Source organism: Cryptomeria japonica, chromosome 3 (genome assembly GCF_030272615.1).
Source record: "Cryptomeria japonica chromosome 3, Sugi_1.0, whole genome shotgun sequence".
In the NCBI taxonomy this organism is placed as follows: domain Eukaryota; kingdom Viridiplantae; phylum Streptophyta; class Pinopsida; order Cupressales; family Cupressaceae; genus Cryptomeria; species Cryptomeria japonica.
Genome location: NC_081407.1, coordinates 259,404,450 through 259,422,463, shown reverse-complemented (window position 1 = coordinate 259,422,463; position 18,014 = coordinate 259,404,450). Strand labels below are relative to the sequence as shown.

The window sequence follows — 18,014 nt, the reverse complement described above, 5'->3', positions numbered from 1 at the left end:
CTCTCGCTAAACTATGCAGAAGAACGTCTGAAACCTATCTGCCAGTATAGCATCGAGATTCTGCATTCAACATACCACAGCTAGGTAAATGTGTACCTAGTAAAATTGATATAATAAAAGTTCAAAATGGAAAAATAATAAGAAAAAGGTCAAATAGGCCTAACTTTGGAAAGTGTAAGTGTAAGCCAAATCTTTTGATAATCAAGTTGCGAAGATTCGCCTGTACGAAAGATTTCTAAAAATATATTGACATGATTAGCATCTTCAATCCTTATATTTGATTTGAACAAAGGCAAGATTATCAGATGGAACAGACAATAGTGTTGGAGACATCACGAGTCAGCAACGCCTTTATGACCAGCACAAGAAAAATAATCAGGAACGAACAGCAGTATAAGAGAAGGGGGAGGAAGAGGTGCAAGAACCAAACAAAGAAATATTAGCAAGGCTATCAGGCAAAGCTGTACCCATAAACTCAACTTTGAGTAGATCAATGAATATGTTCAGTAAAGGTGATGTTCAGTAAAGGTGAGCTTTAATGTTTAACCAGCATTTTAAGACTTAGAAGCTGAATAAGAATGGAATTTTTCATCATTGCATGTAGGTTTATGAAATGTCAATCTTAACTATTGGAATGGTTTTGGCAGTGATGTACAAGACCATATCGGATGACTGAAGCAAGAGGTATCTAAATTTGTGTCCATCCTACAGTGGAATCAGTGAATTGACAGTGCAATCAGTGAATAATCCCTCAGCATTCTGACAAGAGAATTTGAAGCAAAATTCAGCAAAGGAAAGTTGCAAGCCTCGAAAACGAACGAAAATGCAAAGATTCTTCCATCAGTGTTATGACATCTGTACTCTTCGGCGGCTGAGCGCTCAACGTTTCCTATCTTCGGCACAAAATATCTAAACTGCCTAGCGAATTTTCTATAAATGGAAATTCTTACTCCTATTTTTCAATTTTCTTGGGCACTAAGATATTTTTTCCTTTTCACTGAAAAGAAACACTGAATTACTCTAAAATAGATTACAAACAAAAAGAGATGTATTTATGTGCACCTTTTTCAAAATCGCGAGGACTTTCAATGTGTGTCAAATGCTCCTGTAAAATAGATCTTGATCGTACTTAAGCTTTTCAGAATTCTTTCCGCCTATATGTTTAGGAAAAAGAATTTGCAAATTTATGTCAAAAAAGTTTCCGATCTACGCAAGATCGAGCTCGTTAAAATTGTCGGGAGTCTAGGAAGGTCGCTGCATGATCCGATCTCCAATCTTTGCGGTCACTAAAGATATTTTCGGTCTGGAATTCAACGTCAAACCCTCCTTGCCTAATGAATTCAGTTGAAGTGACAAACTTTAGAATTATAAATAAGATTATTTTGTCGAGATAATAAATGCCGGTAATTTTTAGTTTTAAATATTTTAGTTCACAAATATTACTCGCAGTTATTCAAATAAATTTTTAAAAATAGTGTGAAGCTTTTTATTTATTTTTTATTATTACAATGAAATCACTTCACGGAAAAAGTGTCGTGGATTCTTTAAACCAGAATTGAAAATAGAATTTGAAGTGAGACAAGTACCTTGATAAGTTTTAGCTTTTGTAAATTTAAATGTAACAAATGAAAATCTAGTGGAACAGATTAAATGGCTTGGAATTTGACAGTTACCTTATCTGTCATATGAATTTTTTATGATGGTTTAGTCATTTCGATGCCTTTCGTTTGAAGTTTTAAGAAAGATATTAACTGTCAAAAAATATAAAATTGAAGCCAAACCAAAATGCAATGCACATCTTGTTAAATATATTTAAAAAATTAAATTGACTAAGTTTCTAAATTCATATTTTAAAAAATAGAATATATTTCTATCATTTCAATTATGACAAGTTTTTAAATTCATATGAAAAAATAGAACTATACAGTTCAAAAGTGAAAAAACGGTCATTTTACCTGTCAAATTACAGACCCGGTCCCTACCTTTAATGCGCCTACTTTACATACCGAAGCAACTTATCACAGCTATTTTAGCAAACAAATGCCATCTCGCTAAACTAGGCTGAAGAAAGTCTGAACCTTATCAGCCAGCATGGTATCGAGATTCTGCATTCAACATACCAGCAAGGCAAACGCTGTACCAAGCAAAATTGATATCATAAAAATTAAAAATTGATAAATAATAACTAAAAAGCGAAATAATTTTGGAAAGTATAAGCCAAATCTTTTGATAACAAGTTGTGAAGATTTGCCTGTACGAAAGAGTTGTAAAAAGTATATTGACATATTAGCATCTTGAATTATCAGATGGGACACAGGATTATCAGATGGGACACACGACCATGCCGGAGACATTACAAGTCATCACCGCCATTATGACGAGCACGAGTAGAATGATAACAGGAACGAACAACAGTACAAGAGGAGGGAGATGAAGAGGTGGAAGCACCAAAGGAAGAAATATTAGTAAGGCTGTTTGGAAGAGCAGTACCCAAATTGATTCACAAGTAAAGTAGGTTCTTACATTGGACATCATATTTCGCTTACTTTTTTTCTCCTCCTCTTTGCTCCTGGCACATCCACAAACTAAACTTTGCGTAAATTAAAAACTATGTTCAGGAAAGGCGTACGTTAATATTTCTCAGGCCTTTTAAGGCGTAGGTTCTTACATTGGACATCATATTTCGCTTTACTTTTCTTCTCCTCCTCTTTGCTCCTGGCACATCCACAAACTAAACTTTGCGTAAATTAAAAACTATGTTCAGGAAAGGCGTACGTTAATATTTCTCAGGCCTTTCAAGGCTTAGACGCTGACTAATTATGAAACACTTCATCATTTGATGCAAGTTTAGAAATTTCAATCTTTAACTGGTGAAATGGTTTTGGCAGCGTTGTACAGGACCAAGTAGGATAACTGAAGCAGGAAATAATAAAATTTGTGTCCAACCTACAGTGCAATCAGTGAATTATACCTCAACTTCCTGACAACAGAATTTGAAGCGAAATTCAGCAAAGAAAAGATGCAGGTCTCGAAAACCAACGAAAATGCAAAGATTCTTTCATTATTGTTTGCCATCTGTATTCCTCGACGTCCGGGCGCTCAACGTTCCCTATAATTGGCACAAAAATTCCAAAAAACCGAGCGAATCTTGTATAAAAAGAAATTCCCACTCTTTATTTTTCAATCTTCTACGGAACTATAAGGATTTTATTCCTTTTCACTGAAGTCTCGAAACAGTGCTTTACTCTAAAACAAACTAAAAATAAAAAAGAGATGTACCTATTTACGTGCACCTATTTTAGAATCGCGAGGACTTCTAATGTATGTCATCTCTCCTGTAAAAATAAGTCTTGATACTTCAAGTTTTTAAGAGTCTTTTCTGACTATAAGTTCAGAAAAAGAATCATGCAAATTTCTGTCAAAAAGTTTCCGATCTACACAAGATCGAGCTCATTAGAATCGTCTGGAGCGTAGGAAAATCGCTGCATGATCATATTTCGAATCATTGCGGCCGCTTATGACATTTTCGGTCTGAATTTAAACTTCAAACCCTACTTGTTTCTCGATTTACAATGTGCCTAATATATTCGCATGAAATATTATTTCTATAATGTTGCCAGATTAACAAAGTTTAAAATTATAAATAAGATTATTTTGTGGAGATATTAGATGACTGCATTTTTTTCTTTTCATATTGAGAATTTTATGTTTTCTCTGAAAAAAATTAGAGTAGAAAAATTGTAAAGAAGAACAATAATACATAATATACAGATTTATGTGGAAAAACTTGATAAAAATATACCAATAAAAAATCATGGATAAAAATATATCAGTTAAAAACCAGGAATTACAGAGTTACAACAATCTCAATACTATACATCAAAACATGACTTCAAACAGTGTAAAACAACAAACAGCTTAAAACAACCCAGTCACATAGTCTTAGTTGAAGACAACTTACTAAATATAGTAAGTATGACTCAAACAACTGCATGTAAAACACATGTAGAAATTACTATTTATAGAAAGTTTCTTAACAAAATTTTCTATTTATAGTAAATCTAAAAAATAGCCATCATGACTTAACCACACTAATTAAGAGTCCAATTTGAACTTCACATTCCACCATTTTCTACCATTACAATGAAATCACTTCACTAAGAGTCTACTAGATAAAAGTAGAATCTGAAGTGAGAGAAGTACCCTGATATTGTTCAACTTTTGTAAATTTAAATGTAACAAATAATAATTTATTGGAACTGGTTAAATCTCCATTACCTTAATGCAGCTACATATAGAAGCACCTTATCACGGATATTTTAGCAAATAAATGCCCTCTCGTTAAACTAGGCGGAAGAACCACCAAACCTTATCAGCCAGCATGGTATCGAGATTCTGCATTCAACATACCAGCTAGGCAAATGCTGTAACAAGCAAAATTGATATTTTAAAAGTTAAAAATGGATAAATAATAAATAAAAAGTGAAATAACTTTAGAAAGTGTAAGCCACATCTTGTGATTATCAAGTTGTGAAGATTCGCTTGTACGAAAGAGTTCTATAAAATATATTGACATGATTAGCATCTTGAATTCTTACATTTAATCTGAACTAAGGCAGGATTATCAGATGGAACACGTAACCATGTCGGAGGCATTGGGAGTCATCGCCGCCATAATGACCAGCACGAAAAGAATGATAACAGGAACGAACAGCAGTATAAGAGGAGGGGGAGGAAGAGGTGGAAGAACCAAAGGAAGAAAAATTAGTAAGGTTGTCAGGCAAAGCAGTACCCAAACCGATTTACAACTAAAGTAGCTTTTTACGTTTGACCTCATATTTTGCTTTACGTTTCTGCTCCTGCTCTATGCTCTTGGCACATCCACAAACTAAACTTTCCGCAGATCAAAGAATATGTTCAGGCAAGGTGTACTTTAATATTTCACCAGCCTTTAATAATGAAATTCTTCATCATTGCATGTACGTTTAAGAAATTTGAATCTTTAACTTGTGAAATGGTTTTGGCAGCGGTGTACATGACCAAATCGGATGACTGAAGCAGTATATATTAAAATTTGTCTCCAACCTACTGTGCAATCAGTGAATTTACAGTGATATCAGTGAATTATCCCTCACCTTCCTGCCAAGAGAATTTGAAGCGAAATTCAGAATATTTGAAGCCTCCGGAACGAACAACAATGCAAAGATTCTTCTATCATTGTTATGACATCTGTATTCCTTGGCGGCCGAGCGCTCAACGTTTCGCATCCTCGGCACAAAAAATCTAAAAACCCAAGCGAATCTTCTATAAAAGGAAATTCTTACTCCTAGTTTTCAATTTTCTAAGGAATTCATACAGACTTTTTCCTTTTCAGTGAACTCTCGAAACAGTGATTCACTCTAAAAATAAACTAAAAATAAAAATAGATGATTTTAGGTGCACCTTTTTAAGAATCGCGAGGGCTTTCCAATGCATGTCAAATGTTCCTGTAAAATAAATCGTGATACTTCAATTTTTCAGAGTGCTTTCCGCCTATAAGTTTCGAAAAAGAATCCTTCAAATTCGTTTCAGAAAGTTTCCAATCTACGCAAGATCGAGCTCGTTAGAATCGTCAGGAGTGTATTAAGGTCGCTGCATGATCCGATCTCGAATCTTTGCGGCCAATTCAGGAGATTTTCGGTCTGGAATTGAACTTCAAACCCTTCTTTTCTTCTTGGTTTACATTCTGCCTGATAAATTCACTTGAAGTTATTTTTTTCTATAATGTTGTCAAATTAGCCAAAATTTAAACGTACAGGGATTTTATTTATAAACTATGTAAAACCATGTGCAGAGGGAGAAAGAAGCGGAAGTGGTTGGAAACTAGGTGCGCTAGATCATGCCAAAAAATTATTTTGAAGACTAAATCCATCGAACTCTCCATTCATTTCCAATTAGACGTATTCTTGAAATTAAATGCATTTTGCGTCTTTAATGAGTTTGCTTTAAAATATGTTGAACATAATTGTTTAGAAAGAAGAATTTAGAGATTTGTCTGTGTCATTAGATGGGTATATACAATGACTATATAAAATAATTGAATGAATATAGACTATTGTGAGAGTTTCATGAGGAAGCAAAAGGCTAAAAAGTTGAAAATAAATAATAAAAAATAACAAATGATTGTACCTCCTGTAAAAAATTGGATTTAAATTAATTTAATATGTTTGACAAGTGAATAAAGGAATATAAGTATACTTTTGGCTATTTTACATGTCAATTGCTGAAGATAATGGGGAGGAGGTTATTGGCTGAGTTATCTCGTGGACGGTAGGGTAGACTTAGACTTCATCTACTTTAATCTTAGAGTACTTCTTTGTTTTCTAATATTTTAAATTCTATTTGGAAAGTTGATATTAGGCCAATAGGGTAGATTAGTTTATTATTTAATATTAAAAAAATATTATAATTTACTAATTAATTATGGTAAGTTTATTTCTTTTAGTTATTGTTGAGATGTGAATAATTTTTTAAGTTCTTATATTGTTCTATTAGATTAATGTAAGGCCTATGTCTGTACTTAATCATCACAAAGGGGCACATAAGGAAACTCACAAGTTGTGAGACCACCAAGAACAAAAACACCAATAAGACCATCCTTTTTTGGAGAGAGGCTTTTCACTAGAGCCAAAACATTAAGTTCTTATATTGTTATTATATATATTAAACATCAATAGATTACAAATTAATATATTACTTATTTTTTCATTTTGTCACCTCACACCTTTAAAGGAGGGAAAATATGATGAGAGAAGAAATTGTCACAATAGTTCATTAGAATAAAATTTAAAAAGAAATCCAAGATTTGTCTAATAATCATTAGATGTGTATACAAAGTAATTGAATGTATTAAGAGTTTTTCAGGTTTCATGACAAAGTCAAAAGTTGAAAAGGTAAAAATAAATAATAGAAAAATAGAAAATGATTTTACATCTTGTGAAAAAATGCATATAAATGAATTAAATGTGTTTTCCAAGTGAATAAAGTTATACAAGCATACTTAACATCTATTTTACATGTCAATAGCTAAAGAGAATGTGAAGGAGTTATTGGTGAGCTACCTTGTGTAAGGTAAGATAAACTTAGACTTGCTATGTTTTAATCTTGCAATACGTTTTTGCTTTGCAGTACGTTAAAAAATTGGATAGTTGCTATTAGGTCAATATAGTAGATGTTTTTGTTTGGAGCTCATTACTAAATAAAAAATATTATTACATTTTTTAATTGATTGTGAATGAATTAATTTTGATTGGCTATTGTCAAGATTTTAAATTAAATATTTATGTTTCTATATCATTATCGTATTTATTAAATGTCAATGAGTATGAATTAACATGTTATTTTAGATCAATATACACTTTTTCATTCGTTTGTTTTGCAAGGTCACATCCTTAAAGAAGAGAGAACATCATGAGAAAGAACATTGTCACATTAGTTATATCATATGAAAATAACGAATGTGACTGCCATTTGAATTTGATCGAATCAAATTATGAAAAACTTAGTTTTAAAGAGTTATGTCATATGATAGTTGGTAGTCATATCATATTCAATAATATATTATTGTTAAAATATTTTTATACTACTTGGTTGTCATGTTAGTCAAATTACATGTTGGATACAAAGTTGTGACTAGGTTTGTCGCTTTTTTGGGATCGTGTCATGATATAAAACCATGTTATGCATTTTTTTATTGTTGTTTCTTTTCTCTTGTATCAAAATTTTCACACAACTAATAATACTACATCAATTTGAATGAAATATGAAGCATGGGAGTATTGCAACACTCTAATATCTTTATTCTAACCTTTCAAATTGAATAACATTAAGAAACGGAGAAGAAATGAATTAAATACCTCAAATTTAGCAATAAACACAAATGAGAAGTACTTCACACAAAATTCACAGATGCTTGAATCCAAATACACATATTCCCCTTCAAATTCCTCATCTAGTGTATCCAAACTCATCTAATTTTCTATAGACATACTCCCCCAATCACCAAAATAATATTTCCCCAATAAGATGGCTTGTACATCCCCGTTTCCTTCCAAAAACTTAAAAATTATAAAGAATAAAAACACTTTTTGCCTATTTACCCCTTTTAAAAAAACTAAAATAAAATAATATATTCAATTTTGTTTTCCAATTTAATTTATTTATCTCTAAATTCAACCAAACTCAAAATTTAATTTAAATATATCACATTAATATTCAAGATTTAAATTTATGATTTACAATTATATTTACATATTTAAAGTTAAATTTATAGAAATATTGAATTTAAACAAAATATTGAAACACACATTCACTAGGCATTCACATAGGGTATAGTTTTAGAATCACACCAAATATAGTATCCAAGTCTATATTGGTACTAAAATAGGGTATTAGAATTGAGTTGAGTATGATTGGTAAGGCAAATAGTTACGACCAATCCGATATCTCTCATATAACCACCATTAGGGAATAACTTATATTGATGTATCAAAGTGGAGAATACCCAATACCTATTCATAAATGTCAAGTGTACCCATTCAATGCTATAGTGTCATAAATTGTATCCTCATGTTTCACCTTGGTGTTCTTCCTTATTTTCTTTGATTATCCATGATTCTGTTCAACTGAGTATCAGATCTAAGGTCTTTTCTTTCTCCTCTTTCTACCAAACCTTGGCTTAATCCAAAAAGACTATATTAGGGTGATATGTGCCAATGTCTAGGCAAAATGTGCCCAAATTTGAACCCTCAAATTGTTGGGAAAATTTGAGCAAGAAAAGATACATGATGTTAGCCTTCTTTATAATTTTCAACACATTTTGTGAGTTTGAGTATAAAAATAAGTTGTATCCTCTCATTTAAATATATCTTAATTATACTACTTTAAGAGTTTCAATTTTTATTGAGAAAGCAATCAAGCATCATCATGATAGTGAACAAGAGTTCAAGTATTCATATTGTTAAGAATTCAAGATGGAATTTGTGATCAAGTTTATGTGAAGACAAGCATGAGTTCCTAGTTAGCTACATAGACCTTTCATGAAGACTTCAAGGCAAGGGAGGTTCATGAATGAAAGTATAAAATTTAAATTGAACATTTTATTCTAGATCTAGCCTCTTCCCTGCTAGAGTAAGATTTATTTTTTGTCAATATTCATTATAGGGTTAATTCCAAACTCGAGGTTTGACATAGGAAAAGCCCTAATAACCCAACACCATTTTTCCTCACTTGTGTGTGTAGGTTTCATATTTAGAAAAGAAGGAATATAGATTTAGAAAGTGTTGAATGAGATAAATAGATTCAAAATTTGAAGAAGAAAAAAAAACTAAACGTTTCATATGAGTTTGAAGTGTTCTACACTTTTTTGATGAAATTTCAAGGAGATATTTTGAGTGACATCCTAATCTTGAATATGTTCTCGATATTTGCATTAGACACCTTTAGAACTAGGATTCCTAGCCACATTGTCCAACACTTTTAGGATCAAGTTGCAAACATGGGTTCCTCTCTAACTTTTATTTACAGATCTACACATCTAATCTGAAGCTTACTGTTTATGCCAATTTCTCAATTTTGCATCATTAGCTCTATTTTTTACATTTCATCATTATATCTTATCCAATTACATATACACTCAACAAGGAAAAAATCATTCCATTGTACCTAGTCTCCTAAGGGTTTGTAGTTGGGTCTATTGGTTGTTTCCCCAATGTGTTTTAATGTGAATCGGTTTGAATCCTAATTTGCATGTTTAAACTAGTGAATCCTTATTTTCACACACCTACAAATGTATATATAGATGAATCACAACATAATCTCCCAATAGGGGATATCATCATATACATTTAAGAGGTATTTATATTGATAAAAATTAATATTAGCATAAATAATTAATGTAATTGTCCATTAATCAGATAAAACTCATAAATAAGATATGCCAACATCTCACATGCATCTCACAAAATATTTTCAAAAATAATACATCATGTCCTCGCAAGGAAGTTGGCACAATGATGTACATGCATTCCAGTGTGAATAGCACCAATGATGAGGATCCTCAACTCAAGAAGGAATATAGATTTAGATAAGAACACATGCCATAAAAAAACAACAAAGAGAAACCATTGAGAAATCAACCAAAAGAAATAAGCACAACCACCACCTATGCATCCCTCGATACATAGTCAAAGCAATTCCAAGATCTAGACATCTCAAGGCTACAAATGGGAAGGAATTACAAAATATTTGAAAAAAAAAGGTGAATGAAAGTAATGATAAATTTTATCCACTATAAATATAATCTCAGAGTGTTAACCAAATAGAGTTTAAGCTTGCAATAACTAGAAAAACAAAACACCACAAAAAAGTGAAGAAACCCTTTCAAGGGAAATTCCTTAAAAAAGGTATGACTATATTGCATTATTAGCAATACAAGCCTCCATAGCTTCATTTCCCATTCTGATATGTCATCTTCATTACTTGTTGCCAAATCATTCTCATCTTCTTCTTTCAAACTCTTCACCTCAACATAATCATTCAAAGATTAAAAAGCATCATCTAATTCAGCTCATTTACCTTTCACCTTGCACATGTTCTCCTCAAACTTCTACCAATTTGTTGCAACTATCTCAATATTTTTCTTTGGTATTTCCTTCATCAATACTTTTATTTCTTCATCTTTATCATTTTTTTCTTTTTCATCTGTTGTTGCCTTCATCATGCTCCCTTGTTCATTTAGCTTTACCTTTTCCTCATATATTGTATCCATTTGAAGTCTTTTCTCATCTCCATGTCTTGCAATTCCACTTTCATCTATAGTTGTTTTGCACTTAACCATCCACACTTTATTTTCCATCGTTGTGGACTGATTTTTATTTATTGCTGCACTTGTCATTCCAAATTCATGGACTGATTTCTACCTTAAAACATCTTCTTTATACCTTATTCCTTGATAATTTTCCCTATATTCTTTGTTCCATTTATATAGTATCTTTCATCCTTTATACTTTTTTGCTAGCACAAACTCCTTCATAAGCACCTTCTTCCTCACACTTTATTCGTTCTCCTTCAACAACTGGTTCCTTAAGCCAACTTGGTACTATGTATCCATGATCCTCCAATTTACTCTTACTCTTATTAGCTTGTATATAAATATTCTTATTTCCGTATATATGACCAAAATTAATAGGTTTAATTCCCTTCACCTATTTAATGTTCTGGTGTCCCAATGTGCTTCCATCCTTGACTTAATTGTTTGTCAATTCTTCATTTTTGTAGGTGTTTGTCCCTTCTTTTGCAACATCTTATAAGGAATTATGATACTTTAGGGAATCTTCAAAGTCTTCTTTATCATATTGGAATACTTCAACATCATCCTCATCTTTAATTTTAGAATCTTTACAATGACCCTCTGCTGCAAACTACTACTCCATTTCTCATTCAACATTTTCATTTAATCTCACTCTTATTAACTTGTATATAAATACTCTTATTTCCATATATATGACCAAAATTAATAGGTTTAATTCCCTTCACCTGTTCAATGTCATGGTGTCCCAATGTGCTTCCATCCTTGACTTAATTGTGTATCAATTCTTCATTTTTGTAGGTGTTTGTCCCTTCTTTTGCAACATCTTCTAGGGAATTATAATACTCTTCTTTACCATGTTGGAATACTTTAACATAATTCTCATCTTTATTTTTAGAATCTTTACAATGACCCTCTGCTGCAAACTGTTGCTTCATTTCTCATTCAACATCATCCTCATCTTTATTTTTAGAATCTTTACAAAGACCCTCTACTGTAAACTGTTGCTTCATTTCTGATTTGTACCTTAAAACATCTTCTTTGTGTCTTCTTCCTTGATATTTTTCCCTATACTTTTGGTTCCAGTTATATCATATCTTTTATCCTCTATACTTTTTTGCTAGCACAAACTCCTTGATAAGCTTGCACCTTCTTCCTTACACTTTATTCGTTGTCCTTTAACAACTGGTTCCTTAAGCCAACTTGGCACAATGTATCTATGATCCTCCAATTTACTCTCACTCTTATTAGCTCATATATAAATATTCTTATATCCATATATATGACCAAAATTAATAGCTTTTAATTCCCTTCACCCGTTCAATACCCTGGTGTCCTAATGTGCTTTCATCCTTGACTTAATTGTTTGTCAATTCTTCATTTTTGTAGGTGTTTGTCCCTTGTTTTGTAACATATTCTAAGGAATTGTAATACTCTAGGGCATCTTCAAAGTCTTCTTTATCATGTTGGAATACTTTAACGTCATCCTAATCTTGAATATGTTCTCGATATTTGTACTAGACACATTTAGAACTAGGATGACTAGTCACGTAGTCCAACACTTTTAGGCTCAAGTTGCAAACATGGGTTCCTCTCTAACTTATTTTTAGATCTACACATCTATTCTGAAGCTTACTATTTATGCCAATTTCTCTCAATTTTGCATCATTAGTTCTATTTTTTACATTTAATCATTATATCTTATTCAATTACATATACACTCAATAAGAAAGACATCATTTCATTGTACCTAACTCTCCCAAGGGTTTGTAGTTGGGCCTATTGGTTATTTCCCCTATGTGGTTTAATGTGAATAGGTTTGAACCCTAATTTGCATGTATAAACTAGTCAACCCTTATTTTCACACACCTACAAATGTTGTGAATGGAGAAAAATGTCTGAGATATTATGGAGTTGAGATCCATATTTAACCTGACATTCTCAATAGCGTAGTTGCAAACACACAACATGCAACACTAAAAAAAAAAAAACATGCAAACGAAGAGGAATTTTAACTCTATAATTACACTCCTATCAATCAAGACTTCATGCTCGCATTTTAGATGATCCCAGTAAAAGAATTTGCACCAAGAGCTATGATTGAATGAAGATTCAAAGAAAGATTTGAAGCTATGTAAAATGAATGTAAGATGCAAAGATGCAAGAATGTTTATGAAAAGAAAGAGTGTGAGAAAGAGAGATGCAAGATGCGAGATGTCGATTAACTTGCCAAGCTTAGAAATGAGGAGGAACAAGGTATTTATAGTTGTTCTCAAGGTGGAATCCAAATTGTAGGTTAAATATAGGATAAAAGATTAGATTGGAGATGTTCTTCCCACAAGCATAGGTGAGTGAAATGGGTAAGAGTAGAAAATAGTAAATAGAGGATGAAGTTTATATGTAGGAGGTTTGGAAAATGGTTTTATTTAAAATGAATAAAATTGAATATATATTATTAAATGGATGAATAATAAAATATATATTGATTTCATGAAATAATGGAGAAAATATAAATATTATGAATTAATATAATAGAAAATAGGATTATTAAATATTGGATCCACTTGATCATGTAGGAAAAATTTGAGTTTAATTAAGATGACATTTTAAAGGAAATTTTTTATGTGTCTAAATTTTTCCCCTCTTTGAGACAATGCAGCTTGTCACATTGTTTCAAAGAAAATGATTAACTGATACATGCCTTAGAGATATCCTGGTAAGGGTGATGATTGATTGGTTATGCCCCTCAAGAGATTGATCTCTTGATAGATTGCGGGAGAGAAGATTGGATGATTGATATTGCACAAGTGATTAAGTTGAGATGTACATTTGATTAAAAAAACACAGCTAAGGAGGCGTAACTAAACAATTGATAGAAAATGAACAGTATATCTAGGTTGATAAGATAATTAAGCTGATTTGAGCTGATAGAAATTGTAGCTAGCGCAAGATAAGATGATCCAACGATTGATTGATTGATCCAGAGGCGTTGAGATTTCAAAAAGCCATTGATTGATTGATAAAGAGATTAAGAGACATGTATTAGGTGATTGATTGATCTCTTTGAAAAAAGGATTATGAAGACAATGAAGAAAATGAGGAAATAAATAGTTGAAGATGAAATAAAGTGATAGAGAGAAATGGTCGATGCAATAGGCGATGAAATTGTTGGTATTTTGGTATGGTTTTGTCATTGATGTCAACACCTACTGAAACACTAGCACTTTGGAGATCCAGCAGCATTCACCGGCAAGCAAGTAACTATTGCACAGTTACAGGTATATGGTTCACTGACAGGATATAATGTTCACCGGCACTTGGAATGATATGGAAGACACTTGGTAATGTCGAAGACATTGTGTGGACACTTTGTTCTGAAGAATTAATCATTGGTATATTCATATTTGCATATTTGCTTTTACCGGCAAATAGGTCCAGGGTTATCTAGGGTTACACCGATAGGCTCATCTTTTTCAGATCAGCATGGCACGCTATAGAGATGATTTATTGTTGTTGTAAATGCATTAAGCCGACATGTTCAATCGGTTATTGCATCGGATATTATATTAGTTGTAAAATGTTTTTATTGTAATATCTTGTAGATCCGACCTACTAAAATTGGCCTTAGGGTATGGTTTAAATGTAAGATCTTATTTGTAAGATCGAATGTGGAATGCAAAGAAGAATTGTGAGAAGGTATATGCGAGATTAAGTAGAGGTATACACGAAGACATCATTTGAAGGTGAAGCTAGGTTTTTGTAGAAGCATATCAGCATTACACTAGTACTGAATCCAGCATATGAAGATGCTATTTTGTATAGTACATTCTTATTGGATTTAACCATCCAACTATAGTCAGTGTGACTCCCATTTTGTGATTGAGCAGTGAGCTCTAGGCTGCTGGCCTTTCTACATGTGCAGACTCCATTTATGTACACTTATTATCTGCAGTAGTATCATTTGATTGTGGGTAAGGTTTCCCACCATGGTTTTTCCCCTTACAGGGTTTCCACATACAAATATTGGTGTTATGTGTTGTGGATGACTTTATGTTTATGTTTCATGCATTAATCTTTACAGGTATAGCAATTTAATGTTAACACTGTCTACCGGCATACTTAACTAGTTTACCGGTATTAAGCATAAAGTTGGTTAAATGGTTTTTGGTTTGAATTTATTAGACAACTGATTCACCCCCCCCCCCCCCTCTCAGTTGTCTCCAGGACCTAATAGAAATAAGATGCAAGAGGATGGATGATGAGAAAAAAGAATGAAGGTGCTGAGAATTCTTGTACTTTTTAAGTGCTTAAATCATCATCGAGCTTATTATGGCAAAAGGATAAACTCATCTGGATATTGATTAGACCCAAATGATTCAATACCAAGTGTGTGAAAGAAAACACAACAAACAGGAAAGGATTGCCTTAGTTTGCATTAGACCGTTATGTCCTCGATGATCTTAGATGATCATGTCCTCAGACAAGTCATGATATTACTAAAAAAAAATCCACAAGTAGCAAATACTTGAAGATGCCCCATCCTCACCTTTCTAGTCAAAGACACCCTAGAGATAAAATCTCTAGTCAGAGACATCCCAAAAAAGCTAAAAGACATGTCACCAAAGATAAAATCAGAAACAAGCAAAAAGACATTATGTTTTATGCCAAAGTGATTTTCATTCACAATTAAAGTGTTTGGTTTTGATAAGTCGATAAGATGTTATATCTGCTCAATTGAAGTCTCGTCATGTCACAATTTTGTTGAGGTTCCAAAGCTACATGTTTATCCGAACTATTTGTGTCTTCGCAACGTTTATTAAATATTGTTGGATTTTGATGAAAAATTTTACGATTTTTAGGATTTTTTTCAAGACTTTTTACAATTTTTAGGATTTTTTAGGACATTTTAATGATTTTTAAGTTTTTTTCAAGACATTTTATTATTTTTTCAAAACATTTTATGATTTTTTCAGGATATTCTATGTTTTTTATGATTTTTTCAATGTTTTCCCCTAGTGTATAGCAAGACAAATGCAATTTTGAGTGGGTGAATGAAAGGATGGGATAGAAATGGATAAGTGAATGAGGGAGGAAGCTTATTGTGATTTTGAAGGACTATCTCACAATATGATAACATGTTAATCAAACCACAAGGATTGAATATAGCAATATAAGGCAATGATACAATGTAACAAATGTCATATGGTCTAAAAAATGGCTATGTCAAGAGGTTTTTTGAAAACATGTTTTGCATTTTATGTCCTTATTTTTTTATCAAGATCAAGGGATAGATTTGGATAGAGGCCGATAGGATAAACAAGATCAAAGATAATAATGAAGGATGGAAGCAGGCAATGGAAAAAAATAAAGGATAGGAGCTCAAGGGTGTGGATCAAGTGTAATAGATAGGGAACACAAAGCCTATAAAGGTCCTTAACCTTGTCAAGATCAAATGTGAAAAAAGGGATATGCATGGATAAAGTGAGGGAAAATGGAGGATAAAGGATAATGCAAGATGAAGGATAATGGAGGATGAGGGATAATTCTAGGGATGTGAACATATGGTGTTAGACAACTCAAATAACCAAAGGACAACTGAGAGGGGGGGGGTGAATCAGTTGTCACTGGATTACAAAACTTTAAGCATTCAAATCCTTATTACCAGAACACAAACCCAATACCGGAATGCATAAACCAAATACCAGAATAATGATTATAGCAATTAAACATAAACATAAATAATAGAACAATTACCATCCATCTAGAACACATGACACCAATATTTGTATGTCGAAAACCTGGTAAAGGGAAAAACCATGATGGGAAGCCTACCTACAATCAGATACTACTTCTGCAGTAAGTATGTGATTACAATATGAGGGACCCACACATGTAGGAAGGCCAATAGCCTAGAGCGCACTGCTCACCACAAAATGGAGCCTCACTGACTACAAAATAAATCTAGACTACAATCTAGAATAAAGATTGAACTACAAAGATAACCTCTCCTATGCCTGAGAACAATTTTAGTTAAGCTCAGTACCGAAGGTCTTAAACCTCTTCCACAAACCCAATTCGATCACCTATGATCGACCAAACCTTCTACATATGATTATAACATTATTCGCACACAGATAATCCCATAACCTTGACCTATGATCTACAAAGAGGTCTTACATCATATTTAAATACCAACCCGAGACCTAAACAATTAGGTCGGCCACCTAAAAGATAATACAATTAATTCATAACATAAACCCACAATCCAATGATCAACAAGGTCGTCTTAGGTTGAAAACAATATAAAAAAATCATTAAATCCCCCAGTAACACATCAGGAACATCCTCCAACACGTTACATAAACTGGTCCATAACCTAGATAACACCAGACCCAAAATAGGTCACCATAAACCAAATCCAAAAACCACCGATCAACAAGAACACGAACAAGATAACCAACAACATCCTAAAAGACATCTAGAAGCCACACCAATACCACTTATCACGTTCATCAAAAGATCTTCAACAAAGCTCTGCTGGTAAAACCCTTACCAATGACCAAAAGGCTTACTAGAATAAATGATAGCTCCCAAGTCATTGAATCGCAAACCAATTGAGCATGATACACATTTGAATAGCATGAATGACATATCCGAACCAATTCTACAAACCAAATCATATCGGAGGATACTGGAATAATATCATAAACCAACCACTCTATTGGAACCAACCAAGAAATATTCCTTCATTGCATCTAGGATCAAATTTTCCAATGGAATCATCGCTTTTGATATAGCATTTATTACCAAAGATTTTGAAATACTTAACTGTCAGTGTATGACCAAACCATAACTCATAATGTGTTTTATCGATATGTTCTTTGAAATGAACTCTGTTGAATGTGTATACCATTGTGCTTACAGCTTCTCTTCATTAGACATGAGGCAGATTAGCTTCCATCATCATAGTTCTAGTTGCATCCAAGATAGTCATGTTCTTTCTTTCCACAACTCCATTCTACTGAGGTGTTCGGGGTGGAGACAACTGTCTCCTTATCCCATTCGTCTCACAATAGCTGTTAAATTCATCAAATGTGAATTCTCCACCCTGATCTGACCTTAAACATTTAATCATTAATCCTGTCTCTGTCTCAACTTTAGCTTTAAA

The 18,014-nt window shown here is 32.6% G+C and overlaps 1 long non-coding RNA gene across 2 annotated transcripts; it reads right to left on the bottom strand.

Annotated features, from left to right (window-relative positions):
* Window positions 1–3,813: 3,813 nt before the first annotated feature.
* LOC131064137 (uncharacterized) lies at window positions 3,814–5,753 on the bottom strand. Of its 2 annotated transcripts, none has more exons than XR_009111210.2 (3): window positions 5,443–5,753; window positions 4,599–5,283; window positions 3,814–4,424 (listed from the first exon to the last, which is right to left on the bottom strand). It is a non-coding gene; the product is annotated as an uncharacterized LOC131064137 (long non-coding RNA). The 2 variants fall into 2 exon arrangements; XR_009111211.2 differs by having other exon boundaries at window positions 4,599–5,139.
* Between the last annotated feature and the right edge of the window lie 12,261 nt (window positions 5,754–18,014).